Raw genomic sequence first — 18,417 nt, 5'->3', positions numbered from 1 at the left:
AGATCTTCCAGCATTGATGTCCGGTATCCATAATGTATTTCATGTTTCTATGCTCAAGAAACACTTACATGATGAGGAGCAGCAGCGAGTATTGGATGCACCAGAGATTGAACTTCTGGAGGATTTGACTACTATTGAGATTCTAGTTTGTATACTTGCCAGGGAGGACAAGAGGCTTAGAAACAAGGTGATTCATTTGATGAAAGTTCAGTGGAACCGAAGAGGCGTTGAGGAGATTTCTTGGGAGCGCGAAGAGGACATGCGTCGCGACTATCCACACATATTTGAGCAGGTAAATTAAAACTTTTTGTATGGTTTATATATATGCCTTATAGATTCTTTTATGGCAACGTTTACACTTAACACTAAAATGAGGGTATTACCACTTATCTCCTAAGTACTCGGAACATATGGTATATATATGAGGGGTTCCTTGTTTGGATTTTTCGCTCGATGTACTTGTTCCAATTAGTTAGGGGTTAAGTGGGGGTATCTACATTTTAGATGGTTAAGTGTAGACATCGAAGATGATTCTCGAACGTGAAGATGATATATAGCGCTACTTCCTGTATTTATTGAGCAAGTGAATTGATTTATATGCATGAGTATCTGTGTGATTATATTTAGATTTAACGCTAGAATGAGGATATTTTCGCTCAATTCTTAACCTTTTGGAACATATGGTATATATATGGGTGGGTTCATTGTTTGGATTTTTCACCCGACGTACTAGTTCCATTTGATTAAGGGTTGAGTGGGAATATGGTCATCCTGGATTGTTAAGTATAAATATCGTTATATGCTTGTCTAGAGTATTATTATTTGTTTAGATATAATTTTCGAATTTTGAGGACGAAATTCTTTTAAGGGGGGAGAATGTAAAACCTCATATTTTTCTTTGTTATGTATATATGTGAATTATTGTGATAAATAGCTTGAGGTAATAGATGAACATGATAACATGTTATTTGAGATGATATGAGGGTATGTGTGTAGAGTTTTGTGCGTTGGTTTTGCAAACAAGCAAAACATGCACGAAACAGGAAACTATCAGATCAGTCGACCGATCAGTCGACTGACGAGCTCAGTCGACCGATCAGTCGACTGACGATCTGTTTTCTAGTTTTTTTAGGTTTCGGGTCTGTTTTGATTGGTTCGGATTTTAGGTCAGGTCTGGCTGTTTATATATGATCTCCTCTACCCGAAATCACCCCCTCTCATGATCAGATCTGAGAAACCCTAGCCCCCTCTCCCCTCTCTCAAACCCTAGGTTTGTTCTTGGTGATTTTGGGGAGAACTCGGAGGATTTTCGTTGAGATTTTCACTTTGCAGCGAAGGAAACCACTCTCTCGCAGATCCAGGAGCTTTTCATCACCCCTGAGGCGAGTAACATCTCGCCCAACCCTGTCCCTTTTGTTTTGCATGAATTTATTAGGTTTTAATGAGTTTTTATTGAGCCTAAAATGTATTTTTAGTACAAAGAATAAATCTTTATAGTATATGATGCGAAATATTGAGCTTTTCAGTTTATAAAAAGATCATCAACGTTTTATTAAAGAGATCTAGATCTGAAAATGTTTGACAAGAGTTAATTCATGATTTATTGATTTCAAAATGTATAAAACATGTTTTTATATGTTTAAGGTTTTTGATAGATGTTTACATGCAGATATTTCATTTTAGTTTAGTACATATATGTTAAAATCAGTATCTTTATGCTTAGGATTTATGATGATGATTTTAGGTAAATTTTATTGCATAATCAAAACCTGCACAACAGGTTCTGCAGCCGTTCGGTTGACTGATCAGTCGACCGACGGGCTAAATTTTTTAGCTATCAGTCGACTGATCAGTCGACTGACGGGCTGATTTTAATTTTCTTAGTTCCTCAGTCGACCGATCAGTCGACTGGTGAGCTGAGGCTGTTCTGCTTGATCTTATCAGTCGATCAATGAGTCAATTGGTTGCCTTAGTCGATACATGAGTCGACTGATGAGGTGGTTTACAGATTCTTGATCTGTTTGAGTTACTTTTCAGGGTCGCCTCGATTATTTGACACTAGTTTACAATGTTAGTGATTTATCTGTACATGTGAGTTGACTTTTGACACAAGTTTAGACCTGTACATCGAGACATGTGCGAGTTTAGGATATGTATATCTTTTCGCATATACTTTTGACAGTTGCACCTCTTTACTTATAGCCCATGTGTTCGACAAGCATTACTATTAGTCCATGTGTTGGACACTTATCATTTTAGTCCATGTGTTGGACATGCATATCATTTAGTCCATGTGTTGGACATTTGCTAAACCTTGAGCATGATACATAACCGAGTTTGGAGCACGACATACTTATGAAATTAGGACATGATAGCTACCTAGGCTGGACATGATAGCTACCTAGGCTCAGTCGACCGATCAGTCGGAAGACGAGCTGTTTTCCAGTTTTTCCAAGTTTCGGGTCTGTTTTGATTGTTTCGTGTTTTGGGTCGGGTCTAGCTATTCATATATGATCTCCTCTACTCAAAATCACCCCCTCTCATCATCAGATCTGAGAAACCCTAGCCCCCTCTCCCCTCTCTTAAACCCTAGGTTCGTTCTTGGTGATTTTAGGGAGAACTCGGAGGATTTTCGTCAAGATTTTCACTTAGCAGTGAAGGAAACCACTCTCTCGCTGATCTAGGAGCTTTTCATCACCCCTGAGGCGAGTAACATCTCGCCCAACTCTGTCCCTTTTGTTTTGCACGAATTTATTAGGTTTTAATGAGTTTTTATTGAGCCTGAAACGTATTTTTAGTACAAAGAATAAATCTTTATAGTATATGATGCGAAATATTGAGCTTTTCAGTTTATAAAAAGATCATCAACGTTTTATTAAAGAGATCTAGATCTGAAAACGTTTGACAAGAGTTAATTCATGATTTATTGATTTCAAAATGTATCAAACATGTTTTTATATGTTTAAGGTTTTTGATAGATGTTTACATGCAGATATTTCATTTCAGTTTAGTGCATATATGTTAAAATCTGTATCTTTATGCTTAGGATTTATGATGATGATTTTAGGTAAATTTTATTGCATAATCAAATCCTGCACAACAGGTTCTGCAGCCGTTCGGTCGACTGATCAGTCGACCGACGGGCTGAATTTTTCAGCTATCAGTCGACTGATCAGTCGACTGACGGGCTGCTTTTATTTTTCTCAGTTCCTCAATTGACCGATCATGTAAAACCCTAAAATTTTAAAATTTTATTTTTATTTTATAATAAATAATAATATTTATGTTATATTATGATAAATGATATTTATCAATATTTGAGTATGCTAGGAATTGATTTGAGATCAATTCAATGTATATATGTGAATATAGAAGTGATATCATGCACACGTACACGGGCCTGAATCTGGGAAAAACGACCAGTCAAAAGTATATGCATTTTACATATAGATACAGTTGGAATTTGGAAATATGTAAAACAGCAAAGTTGTAGGTCTCTTCAAGAGCTTTCCAATAAATCTTAGATCACCTTATTCCGAGTTCGTATGAGAAAGTTACAGCCAAAATATCGTAGACTGACGGGTTGTTTCCAGATTCTAATAGGTTTCGGGTTTGGGCTTTTTGAATCGGGTTTGTTGCTATATAAAAACATGTTGGTGCACGAAAAAAGATCTATCTTCATCAGAATACCAAACCCTAGCAGCCCCTACCCTCCTCTCTAAAACCCTAGCTTTAAATCTTGTGTTTTTGGGAGAGTTCGTGAGGCGAACATCGAAGGAAATGTGAGATCTGTGGTGTTTGGCGGTAAGCGGTCGTTTCATATCATCTTCAGAGACTTGCACACGTCTTTAAGGCAAGATTATCTCCTACCCAAATCTTCCCAGTAATTAGTTGAAATTTTAACAAGTTATGAACGATATTATGCTTGCTTAAGCTTACTGTTATGTTAAAGTAAAAATTTGATTTTGATGATAATTTTGATCCAATGATAGAACTGAAATCTGATTTTTATTTTGAACTCCAAATTGAAAAAAACTGATGTCATATGAAAGATATGTGAATCTAGTTTTTAAAACAGAAAGAAAATCTTAAAAAGGATTTATATTGAGAAAGATATAGTCTTTTTAGTAACGACATGTCATGCAGAAAACTGCAACCTGTGTGATCAACTTCAACTGAAATCTGGTTTTGATTTTGAACTCCAAACTGAACAAGACTGGAGTCATATGAAAGATATGTGAATCTAGTTTTTAAAACAGAAAGAAAATCTTAAAAAGGATTTATATTGAGAAAGATATAGTCTTTTTAGTAACGACATGTCATGCAGAAAACTGCAACCCGTGTGATCAACTTCAACTGAAATCTGGTTTTGATTTTGAACTCTAAATTGAATAAAACTGATGTCATATGAAAGATATGTGAATCTAGATTTTAAAACAGAAAGAAAATCTTAAAAAGGATTTATATTGAGAAAGATATAGTCTTTTTAGTAACGACATGTCATGTAGAAAACTGCAACCCGTGTGATCAACTTCAACTGAAATCTGGTTTTGATTTTGAACTCTAAATTGAATAAAACTGATGTCATATGAAAGATATGTGAATTTAGTTTTTAAAACAGAAAGAAAATCTTAAAAAGGATTTATATTGAGAAAGATATAGTCTTTTTAGTAACGACATGTCATGCAGAAAACTGCAACCCGTGTGATCAACCTCAACTGAAATCTGGTTTTGATTTTGAACTTCAAATTGAATAAAACTGGTGTCATATGAAAGATATGTGAATCTAGTTTCTAAAACAGAAAGAAAATATATAAAATGATTTGTATAGAGAAAGATATACTCTTTTTACCAACAACATGTCTTGCAGGAAAACTGCTGCACATATATGATGATTAACTGGATATTTGAGATAACAAATTAATTCCAAATTTAACCAAACTAGTTCCATTTGAAAGATGTGTGAATCTAGTTTTCAAAACAGAAAACTATTTCTAAAAATAGTTTTTCTAGCAAATGATATGCTTATTTTACTAACAGTAGCGCAGACCATTTCCTGGGCAGTTTGCCTCAGTTTCTTGTTTTCTGAAGTTTGTTTGCGTTGTTTTGAGATGTGTTTGCGGAGTTTGAGCCGCTCGATTGTTACACTTATAGTCATAAGTATGTTATAATACGCATATGTGTATCCCAATGGGATTATGATCTGATTTGGTCTATTGACATATTGTGTTAGTTTTGTTGTGATAAATGGTAAACTAGAGTTGCATATATTTGTATGAATATCTTTGATGAACTACGGGAGGCTTGATCCCTTGAGAAAGAGGGTACGTAGGCAGCCAGATTGGTGCAGCCAAATTATTTGTTGGAATTATTTGTGTGAATTATTTTTATTGATGATGCGATGCTATCTATTTGTCGATCGCCGCTCAGTTTTGAGCCCAATGAATCTCGGCTCTGTGAACGGTCGACCGGAGTGGTCTCTGCGGTCGACCGCCACATAGTATTGGCCACTGTTGATTTGTGATGTATCTTTCCTATGTTGAGTGTTCGCCTCAATTATTTGATACCAATTTATTATGTTAGTGAGTTATTTATACATGTGAGTCGACTGTTGACACAAGTACTGATCCGCATGTCGAGGCACGTGCGACATGAGACCTTGTGTATCTTTTGTGCATATATATACATATTTTCGACACTTACATTTTGTAAAGTTCTTATTTAGTCCTCGTGTTGGACATTCACTTTGCTTAGTCCTCGTGTTGGACATGTATTTTTATTTAGTCCTCGTGTTGGACATTCACTTTGCTTAGTCCTCGTGTTGGACATGTATTTTTATTTAGTCCTCGTGTTGGACATTCACTTTGCTTAGTCCTCGTGTTGGACATGTATTTTTATTTAGTCCTCGTGTTGGACATTCACTTTGCTTAGTCCTCGTGTTGGACATGTATTTTTATTTAGTCCTCGTGTTGGACATTCACTTTGCTTAGTCCTCGTGTTGGACATGTATTTTTATTTAGTCCTCGTGTTGGACATTCACTTTGCTTAGTCCTCGTGTTGGACATACATTTCTATTTAATCCTCGTGTTGGATATGCATTACCATCCGGTCCAAGCGTTGGACAACGGTCACATCCGGTCCATGCACTGGACAACGGTCACATCCGGTCCATGCGTTGGACAACGGTTATATTCAGTCCATGCGTTGGATACTCGTTACTTTCAGTCCATAAGTTGGACGTTTACTTCATGCAGTCTATGGGTTGGACGTTTAATCTATATAGTCTATGTTTTGGATACTTAATCGTTTTCTGACATGACACTCATGTGAGTTTGACATGACACTTGTGGTGGCCTTGTCATGATTTCATTTATCGGTAGAGACGGGTTTGTATTTGTTTTACTTTTATTATTGTTCATGTATTAGATTATGGGTTTGGTACTTAGGGATTTTCAATTTGAGATACAAGGTATATACATGAGGGTTTCCTTGTTTGGATTATTTCGCTCGACGTACCTATGCTCGTGTTGAAATTTCCTAGGTACTAAAATCCCCCTTAGTTTTAGGACAATTAATTATACATATATGATTTGAGACTTGTTAAGAACTCCAGTTTATTCATTTCAGACATTGACTTTGGATTTCTGTAATGTTGGATTATGAAATAGTATTTTGACTTCTATCATTTCATCAGTTATCTCTTGTATGATTTCTTACTTGCTTTTGTACCTACACCTGTTATTGACTCTACTAGAGTGATAGAATTGTGATGGTAAAACATGTTATTGCACGGTGTGGTGCATGGCAGGTTTGACATTCTTGGTTTCACAAACATGTTATTGCACGGTGTGGTGCATGGCAGGTTTGACATTCTTGGTTTCACCTTGGACTGCAGCCTTGTGTGAACCCAGGGGCGTCACAGATCAGTCGACTGGTGAGCTGAGGCTGTTCTGCCTGATCTTATCAGTCGACCAATGAGTCGACTGGTTGTATCAGTCGACATATGAGTCGACTGATGAGGTGGTTTACAGATTCTTGATCTGTTTGAGTTGCTTTTCAGGGTCGCCTCGATTATTTGACACTAGTTTACAATGTTAGTGATTTATCTGTACATGTGAGTTGACTTTTGACACAAGTTTAGACCTGTACATCGAGACATGTGCGAGTTTAGGATATGTATATGTTTTCGCTTATACTTTTGACAGTTGCACCTCTTTACTTATAGTCCATGTGTTGGACAAGCATTACAATTAGTCCATGTGTTGGACACTTATCATTTCAGTCCATGTGTTGGACAAGCATATCATTTAGTCCATGTGTTGGACATTTGCTAAACCTTGAGCATGATACATAACCGAGTTTGAAGCACGATATATTTATGAAATTGGGACATGATAGCTACCTAGGCTGGACGTGTCACTTATTGTGGCTTTAACATGACTTTGTTTATCGGTAGAGATGGGTACGTTTTCTTTTCTTTATTGTTCATGTATTAGACTCTGGGTTTGGTACTTAGGGACTTACAATTTGAGATACAATGTATATACATGAGGGTTTTCTTGTTTGGATTATTTCGCTTGACGTACCTATGCTCGTGTTGTAATTTCCTAAGTACTAAAACCCATTATTGTTAGGATAAATGATTTTTTTATTATTATGTGTTAACTGTATTTTCATATACAATGAGCCCTATCCCTTGGGGTTGGTTGTGATGTTACTCGCTAGCGCTTTGACGCTCGTTGTCCCTCCCCCTTTTAGGTAACGAGCCAGTAGCCCGGAGAGTCGCAGGTTGATGGCGATGTATTTTAGCTTCAGTTATCTATTTAGTTATATTTTTCTTTTGAGCTCCACTGTAGACTTTTGTTTGGACATTTGAGAGTTTTATTCTAGAAGTTGTAAAGGCTGTGTGCCTTATTTCCTCTTGTTAGATATTTTTTTGTATTTGAGACTTGTTGAGTACTTCAGTTTATTTATTTCAGACATTGACTTGTACTTTAGTATGCTAGATGATGGAATATTAACTCTATTATTTCATGTGTTGATTTCTATATTATCTTCTACTTGCTTTTGTACCTATACTTTTATTAACTCTACTAGAGAGATAGTAATTATGATGGTGAAACATGTTATTACACGGTGTGGTGCATGGCAGGTTTGACATTCTTGGTTTTACCTTGGACTGCAGCCTTGTGTGAACCCAGGGGCGTCACACTTGTCCTCTCTGGCAAGATTACAAAATGGGGCCTCAATGGTGGTCAAATCTGATTGAATCTCAAACTCTGGTGAATTAATCACCCTCTGCTGCTCCTCGAATTCTTCTTGAGCATCAAAATATGAAATACATCATGTACACCCTACATCGGTGCAGGAAGATCTAGCTTATATTATATGGCTCCAACGTGCTCAACAATCCTGAACGGACCAATATATCTTGGGGCAATCTTTCCCCATTTGCCAAAATATTGAACACCCTTCATCGATGACACCTTCAGTCTAACATAATCTCCAACTCGAAACTCTAAAGGTCATCACCTTTGGTCTGTGTAGCTCTTTTGCTGACGCTGAGCGGCAAGAATACACTATCTAATCAGCGCTACTTTCTTCGTAGTCTGTCTCACAAGTTCTGGCCCAAGTAATAAGCTATTCTTCGACTCTGCCCAACAAATCAAGGATCTACTAGGCCTCCCATATAACGCCTCATACGGTGCCATAACTATCATCGCCTGATGGTTGTTATTGTTGGTGAACGCAATAAATGGAATCACTAAAAACGGCCAAACAATCACAGTTTATAGCTGATGAAATTGTGAATTTTTCACAAAAATTTCCCTAATTAGGAAAACCATGAACTATGTCCAAAAATCGGTGCCATATAGCCTACGAAATTGTGAATTTTAGCCTCTGAGAAATTATTTGCCTAGGGACGAAGCCACTAAAAGTAGCTACAAACCATGGGTTATAGCTCATGACATCGTGAACTTTGACCTCCATGTAATTATTTGTCAATAGGTTTATACCATAAAATACAACCAAAAGTTGTAGGTTATAGCTGATGAAATTGGGAAATTTAGCCTTAAAGATATTATTTGCCTATTGATTGAAACCACTAAAAATGCCAAAATTTATGGATTATAGCTCCTGAAATGGTGAATCATTGCCTCCATGACATTATTTTCCACCAGTAACTAAAAATGTTCGAAATTCATGGATTATAGCTCATGGAATCGTGAAATTTACTCTTTAGGAAATTATTTTCTGGCAGGTCAAACCACTAAAATAGCCAAAAATCATGGGAGGTCATGAATTTTAGTTTCCAAAAATATTTGTCTATAGGTCCAACCACTGAAATGGCAAAAAAATGGTGGGTTATAGCTCATGATTTTCTGTTTCTATGAAATTCTTTGCCAACGAGTTGAAATAACTTAAAATAGCTAAAAATCAAGGGTATAGCTCATGAAACCGTGAATTTTAGCCTTTAGGAAATTATTGCCAACGAATTAACATCACTAAAATTGCCAAAACTTTGTGGATTATAGCTCATAAAATTTTGAATTTTGGCCTATAGAAATGTATTCCCCAAAGTGTTGGAACCACTAAAAATAGCCAAAACTTAATAGTTGTAGCTCATGAAGTCGTGAATCTTAGCTTACATGAAAGTATTTGCCTATGAGTGAAAACAGTAAAAATGACCAAAAATCGCGGCTTATAGATCATGAAAATGAAATTTTGGCTTTCGCAAAATTTTTAACCAATGGTTCAAAACCACTAAAATAGCCAAAAATTGTGCGTTATACATCTTAAAATCGTGAATTATAGCTTACAAAATTATTTGCCAATAGGTTGAAACCACAAAATATTACCAACACTCATCATTTATAACTCACGAAATTAGGAAATTCTGCTTTAAGGATATTATTTGCGTACAGATTGTAACCATAATATTCACCAAAAATCATGGCTTATAGCTCATAAAATCAAGAATTTTAGCCTCTGTAAAATTATTTGCCTAGGGGTTGAAACCACTAATAATGTCGGAAAATCACAACTTCTAGTGCAAAAAATGGTAAATTTTAGCCTCTATGAAATAATTTTCCAATGGGATGAAACCACTAAAAATGGCTAAAATCGTGCATTATAGCTTATAAAATTGTGGATTTAGCCTTCGTGAAATTATTACCAATGGGTTAAAACAATTAAAAATAGCTAAAAATCATGGGTTACAGATCATAAAATCTTAAATTTTGGCTTCGAGAAAATTTTTTGTCTACAGATTGAAACAACTAAAAAAGGCCAAAAATCATGGATTGCAACTCATGAAAGTGAATTATAGCTCACAAAATTATATGTCAATGAGTTGACACCAAAGAGTACGACCAAACTCATATGTTATAGCTCATGTAATCAGAAAATTTATCCTCCAGGATATTATTTGCCAATGGATCATAACCATTAAAAATCCCCAACAATCATGGATCATAGCCCATAAAATCGTGAATTTTTACCTTTACGAAGATATTGTGAGTTATAGTTCATGAAATTGTGAAATTTGGCCTTCGTGAAATTATTTACCTACAGGTCAACCTTACTAAAAACGTGCCAAAAAATAGAGGGCTACAACTCATGAAGTTGTAAATTTTTGTCTCCTTGAAATTATTTCCAATTGGGCGAAGCTGCTAATTATTGCCAAAAGTCATGGGTTATATAGCTCATGACGTTTGGCCTCCTAAAAATTAATTGCTTACTTGTCAAAGCCACTAAAAATAGCCAAAATTCATGAATTGTGAACTTACCCTTTAGGAAATTATTTTTAAACAGGTTGAAACTACAAAATCTGGCAAAAACTCATAAGTTATAGCTCTGGAAATAGAGAAATTTGGCCTTCGGGATATTTTTTGCCTACTAGTCGAAACCACTAAAAATGCTATAAATTATTGTTATACCTTATAAAATCGTGAATTTAGCATTCGTAAAATTTTTTGTTGATGTGTTGAAACCAGTAATAACATCATGAAATCATGGCTTCTAGCTTATGAAATAGTGAGTTTTAGCCTCTGTGAGCTAATTTGCCAAACAATCGAAACTACTAACAAAGGCCAAATTTTTAGACATTTGTCCTCCAGGATATTATTTGCCTACGAGTTGTGACCACTAAAAATAGCCAAAATCATGGCTAGGGATAGTTTAGCTCTTGAAATTTTGAATTTCAACTTTTAGGAAATTATTTGATAATGGGTCAAAATTAGTAAAAATAGCCAAAAATTTGTAGGTTATAGCACATGAAATCGCCAATTATAGCTCACAAAAGTTTTCGCCAATGGGTTAAAACTATAAAATATTACCAAAATTCGTGATTTCTACTTCATGAATTCAAGAAATTTTGACTCTAGGATATTATTTTCCTATGGATCTGACCACTTAAAATAGCCAAAAATCATGAATTATAGCTCATGAAATCAAATTTTGGCATCCACAAAATTATTTGCCGATGGATGAAGCCACTAGTAATGTTAGAAAATCATGTCTTCTAGCTCATAAAATGCTGAATTTATCCTCTGTGAAATAATTTGCTAATAGACCAAAACCACTAAAAATTGCCAGAAATCGTGAAGTCAAGAATTTTGGCTTTCGAGAAATTATTTTCCAATGGGTCCAAACCACTAAAAATGACCAAAAATTATAGACTATAGCCCATGAAGTCATGAATTTTGCCTTATAAAAAATTAGTTGCCTACAAGTCAAAACTTGTAGAAATGGCAAAAAATCATGGATTAGCTCATAAAATCGTGAATTTTGGCTTCCAAGAAATTATTTGACTATAGGTCAAAACCATGAAAAATGGTAAAAATTATGAGTTATAGCTTATAAAATCGTTAATTATAGTTCACATAATTATTTGCTAACGTCTTGGAACCACAAAATACTTCCATAACTCAGGGTTTATAACTTATGAAATCAGAAAATTAGGCCTCCGATATTATTTACTTGCAGGTTGTAACCACTAAAAATGACCAAACGTTATGCGTTATAGCTCATCAAATCATGAATTATGGCTTACAGAAAATTACTTGCTTATGGGTCAAGACAACTAAGAATGGTAAAAAATCATGGGTTATAGATCATGAAATCAGGAATTAAAGCTCACAAAATTATTTGCCAACGATTTGACACTAAGGAATATGGCTAAAACTCAAGGCTTATAGCTCATAAAATCAAGAAATTTGTCCTCTATAGTATTATTTAACAACGGGTCGAAATCATTAAAAAAGGCCAAAAATTGTGTATAGGTCATGAAGTCATAAATTTTTGTATTTGCAAAATTATTTGCCAACTTTTCAAAACCACTAAAAATGGTCAAAATTATGAGTTATAGCTCATGAAATTATTAATTCTAGCATTCAAGAAATTAGTTGCCTATGGGTCGAAACCACTAAAATTGGCCAAAATTTGTGGGTTATAGCTCATGAGATTGTAAATTTTAGCATATTAGAAACTATTTTTCCTTGGGTGAAGCCACTAAAATGGCTAAAAATTATGGGTTATAGCCCACGAATATGGGAATTTTTTTTATAGGGGAAATTATTTGCCTACAGGCCGAAACTAGAAAAATGGCAAAAATAGAGGATTGTAGCTCATGAAATTAGAAAATTTGATCTGTGGGTATTATTTATCGGTAGGCCGTAACCACTAGAAATGGCCAAAAAGTAGCTCATGAAATATTGAATTTTGTCTTTCGAGAAATTTTTTGCCAACTAGTCGAAACCACTAAAAAATAGCAAATAATCATGGGTAATAACTTATGAAATAATGAATTATAGCTCACTAATTTTTTTGCTAATGAGTTAAAACTATAAAATATTGCCAAAACTTATGGTTTATAGCTCATAAAATTGGAAAATTTGTACTGCAGGATATATTTGCCTAGGGGTCATAACTACTAAAAATGGTCAAAATTATGAATTATGGCTCATGAAATCGAATTTTGGCCTTCGCTAAATTATTTGCCGACAGGTTGAAACCACTAATAATGTTAGAAAATCTTCTAGCTCATGAAATGATGACTTAAGCCTCCATGAAATAATTTGCCTACTAGTCAAAACCATTAAAAATGGCCAAAATCATGAGTTATTACTCATGAAATCTTAAATTTTCACATTCGAGAAATTATTTTCCTACGGGTTCAACCTAGAAATGGCCTAAGAGTATTAGTTAGTTCATAAAATTATGGATTTTAGCTTCCGAGAAATTATTTATCTGGGAGTCAAAACTACTAAAAACTGCCAAAAATTATGGGTTATAGCTCATAATTTGTGTACATTAGTTATTGGGAAATTATTTACCTACGCATTGAAACCACTAAACATAGCCAAAAATCATAAATTATATCTCATGAAATCTTAAATTTCCCAACGTTTGACACATAAGAATATGCCAAACTCACGGGTTATAGCTTACGAAATAAAAAAACTTGGCTTCAAAGAGATTATTGGCCAACTGGTTGAAAGCACTAAAAATGGCTAAAAATTATGGTTATAGCCCATGAAATCGTGAAATTTGGCCTTCAAGAAATTATTTGCCTATAAGTCAAAACTACTAAGAATGGCCAAAAAGTTAGGGGTTATAACTCATGAAATCTTGGATTTCAGCTTCTAGAAAATTATTTACCAACGGGCCGAAACTATTAAAAATTGCCAGAAATTAAGGATTATAGCTCATGAAATTATAAATTTTGGCCTACTAGAAATTATTTTCCAATCGGCCAAAGCAACTAAGTATGGAAAAAAACTTGTGTGTTATAGCTCTTGAAGTCTTGAATTTTTTCTTACAAGAAATTATTTATGTATAGGTCAAAACTAGTAAAAATAGTAAAAAATCATGGGATACAGCTCGTTAAACTGTGAATTTTAGCTTTTGTGAAATTATTTTCCTAATGGTTGAAACTAGTAAAATGGTTAAAATTATGGATTATAGCTCTTAAAGTCGTGTATTATAGCTCAAAAAATTATTTGTCATTAAGCTAAAAAACATAGATTATTCCCAAAACTCGTGGTTTATAGCTCATGAATTTAGAAAATTTAGCCTTTAGGATATTATTTGCCTACCAGTCCTAACCACTAAAAATGGTAAAAAATCATGAATTATAACTCATGAAATCATGAATTATAGCTAAAAAAGTTATTTGCCAACGGTTTGTGATACGGGTGTATCTTCTCTTCAGGAGCTTAGCGATCCTCATGGGAGCTTGAGGATAGAAGATTCTCATATCTTAGGAATAGGAGCATGGATGGAGCCAAAGAAGACGGTGAAAGAAGTCAACAGGAGCGAAACGTAAAAGAACAGGGTAAACTGGCAGATCTCTGGCCAGTCGACCGCAGCACACATGCAGGTCGACCAGAAAACCTGCACGATGCAGGGTTTGAGAAAACTCTCTGGCCGGTCGACCGGACCAAGCCTGGCGGTCGACCGGATCGCGATTTCTGGGTTTCCTGTTTCGTTTTGGATTCTGTTTTGACAGGGATTCCTGATTCTTTTGGGCTTGTTTATTTACAAGATTGCCATCCACGTTTGCACATCTATAAATAGGATTGTTTTAGGGTTCTAAACAATCAGACCTAAGGGAAGAGAAATTCTAATAATTGTATTAGGGTTTAGAGAGAGAGTTGAGAGGTTGTTCTCGATTCTAGTGAGATTGTGAGAGAGTGATTGTAATCTTTTGTTCTTCATAATCTAGAGAAGGTATTTTCCTTCGCCTTATACTGAATTGTTCTTGTGTTTTGGTCATCGTCTTCTCAACCCACCTTTTGGTAATTCCGCGACCAAAGGGTGCTCGTACGGCGACTCATATCAAGTTGGTATCAGAGCACTAGATCCGGTGAAGGGGCATCCTGTGTATGGTCCTTACTCGTTCCTCATACAAGAAGCTTGGCGAGATCCTTATTTCATTGGAAGGAGTCCAGGATTTAAGGAAGGAGAAGATGGCTGAAGGAGATAATTCAGCGAGGATTGATGCATTAGAGAAGCAGATCGAGACGATAGGGTCGACGCTCACAAAACTCGTCGGTCTCATCCAAGGAGGGAACGAAAAGGGGGAATCTTCTTCTAGGTCTAAGAAGAAACCTATAGAGTCCGGTGGAGAGAGCGAGCTTTCAGGCTCCGACGAGGAGGACGAGACCATCAAGGCTGCACCGCATCCAGGGGGTAAGAATTCTTACCAGAATCTGAAGATTGATTTCAGAGTGGAGATTCCTATTTATGATGGGAGTGTTGACGTCGAGAGGCTTGATGACTGGATCGAGCGGATGGAGACGTATTTTACTCTTTATGGCTATTCGTCAAAAGAGAAGATTGTGTTCACGACTTTGAAGCTTTCAGGACATGCGTTGACATGGTGGAAATCCTATTGCAAGAAGGAGAAGAAGGCGGTGTCGTGGAACAAGTTCAAGGAGCTACTTAGGAAACAGTTCTATCAGGTGGGATTCTTTGAGGAGCGTTGGTACAAGTGGTATGGCTTGCGCCAAAGGGTCAATCAAAGCGTTCAAGAATACACTACGGAGTTCCAGCAGCAGGCGATGGTCCTTAACATTGCGACAGAGGAATATTCCGTGTTTATGAAGTATATGGCGGGATTGAGCGATTACATCCGAAAGGAGATGAGGTTATTCACGGTCGAGACTATTGCAGATGCGAGCGTGAAGGCCATTGCCATTGAGGGCAAGCAAAAGAAGAGCAACGAAGCAAAGGGGGATGCAAAGCAAGTTGGAGGCGAGTCTAGTGGTTCTCAGTTTAAGGAGGAGAAGAAGAAGGGTGATCCAGGGAAAGCAGGGCTGATTTGTAGTCACTGCGAGAAGACAGGACACGAAGCTGATCGGTGCTGGGAGAAGTATCCTCATCTCAAACCAAGAGGGTTGAAGAAGAAGGAGGAGAAAAAGGCATACATGATAGCTCAAGGTCCGAAAGAAGTCCCGGGGATGACAGAGCCTAATAGCAGTCTCAATCTTATGACGGGGAAACAGGCCACGAAAGAGGCGACGACCCGAGAGAGCAGCTCTTTGTTCTGAAGTTGCAGGTCAAGACCAGTTTAGTGGATGCTATTGTAGATCTAGGGAGCGAGAAGAATTTGATATCCGAAGCCTTGGTTCAGAAGCTAGGTCTGAAGACGGTCAAGCATCCGAAGCCCTATCCATTGGGGTGGATTCAGAAGGAGGAGAAGCTAAGTGTAGTTGATCAATGCACTGTAAGATTTACGCTCCATGAGTCGTATATTGACGAGGTCACATGCGACGTAGTTCCATTGGATGTTTGTCAGATTATATTGGGCAATCCGTACTTATGGGATAGATATGCGATCTACGAGGGGTGGGCTCAGAAGTATACATTCACCAAAGGGTGGTGAAAAGTTCATATTTCGTTCGGCATCTCTTCCGAGGGAGACAAGCTTGGGAACGGTGATGCGAGCGAAGAGGTTAGTGAATACAAGCAAGAAGTTTGTCTCGCTATGCATTAGACTTCCAGAAAAGCCATCGATTAAGGATTGCAACTTGGAGCGAGAAGTGACAACGACGAGACGCGGGATGAATAAGTTATTTCCGATCGGACGTCGAGATAGGAGGGGCTCGCGAGTTCTCTCAGTTTCAGTTCTAACTTGAACGGGACTTCAAGTTCCTAAAGGGGGGACCCATGATACGGGTGTATCTTCTCTTCAAGAGCTTAGCGATCCTCATGAGAGCTTGAGGATAGAAGATTCTCATATCTTGGGAATAGGAGCATGGATGGAGCCAAAGAAGATGGTGAAAGAAGTCAACAGGAGCGAAACGCAAAAGAACAGGGTAAACTGACAGATCTCTGGCCGGTCGACCGCAGCACACATGCCGGTCGACCGGAAAACCTGCACGATGCAGGGTTTGAGAAAACTCTCTGGCCGGTCGACCGGACCAAGCCTGGCGGTCGATCGGATCGCGATTTCTGGGTTTCCTGTTTCGTTTTGGATTCTGTTTTGACAGGGATTCCTGATTCTTTTGGGCTTGTTTATTTACAAGATTGCCATCCATGTTTGCACATCTATAAATAGGATTGTTTTAGGGTTCTAAACAATCAGATCTCAGAGAGAAGTGATCAAGAGAAATTCTAATAATTGTATTAGGGTTTAGAGAGAGAGTTGAGAGGTTATTCTCGATTCTAGTGAGATTGTGAGGGAGAGATTGTAATCTTTTGTTCTTCATAATCTAGAGAAGGTATTTTCCTTCGCCTTATACTGAATTGTTCTTGTGTTTTGGTCATCCTCTTCTCAACCCACCTTTTGGTAATTCCGCGACCAAAGGGTGCTCGCACGGCGACTCGTATCAGTTTGAAATCACAAAATATTGCAAAAAACCGTCATTTATTACTCATAAAATTAGGAAATTTGACCTCCAAGATATTATTTGCCTATGGATTGTAACCACAAAAAGTGACCAAAAATCATGAAATTTAGCCTCTACAAACGTTTTTGCCAATGGATTAATTGCTAATATATAACATCCAAAATCATGGCTTCTAGCCCATAAATGGTGAATTATACACTCCGCAAAATAATTACCAATTGGTCAAAACCTTTAAAAATGGCCAAAAATCATGGCTTATAGCTCATGAAACGATGTATTTTTTTCCTTCAGGAAATTATTTCTAATGCATCAACACCACTAAAAATGGGCAAAAAACTATGGGTTATATACCTCATCAAATTGTGAATTATGCCTTCTGGTAAATTTCTTACCTATGGGTCAAATCACTAAAAATAGCAAAAAATTATGGGTTATAGCTCATGAAATCAGGAATTGAAGCTCACAAAACTCTTTGTCAATGGGTTGACACCAAAGAATATGACCAAAACTCAAAGGATATAGCTCGTGAAATCAAGAAATTTATCCTTAAAGTATTATTTACAAATGGGTCGAAACAATTAAAATTTGCCAAAATCATGCATTACAGGTCATGAAATCATGCATTACATTGAAGGCTAAGTTGACTACAGCACCGGTTTTGACTATTCCGAGCAGCGACAGGACATTCGTCGTCTATACAGATGCATCTTTGGTAGGATTGAGAGGCGTTCTTATGCAGACTCAGAGAGTAGTAGCTTACATCTCACGGCAACTGAGAGTGCATGAGCAGAACTATCCTACTCATGACTTGGAGTTAGCAGTAGTGGTATTTGCACTGAAGTCATGGAGGCACTATTTGTATTGAGTGCAGTTTGAGTTGTTCACAGATCATCAGAGTCTGAAATATCTTTTCTCTCAGAAGGAACTCAACCAGAGACAACGGAGATGGATTGAGTTTATCAAGGACTATGAGTTCACGATTCAGTATCATCCTGGGAAGGCAAACGTCATAGCAGATACTTTGAGTAGGAAGCGTCGACATCGGGTTGCGGCTTTGAGG

Source organism: Asparagus officinalis, chromosome 4 (assembly GCF_001876935.1).
Source record: "Asparagus officinalis chromosome 4, Aspof.V1, whole genome shotgun sequence".
Classification (NCBI taxonomy): Eukaryota; Viridiplantae; Streptophyta; class Magnoliopsida; order Asparagales; family Asparagaceae; genus Asparagus; species Asparagus officinalis.
This window is presented reverse-complemented; position numbering follows the sequence as displayed.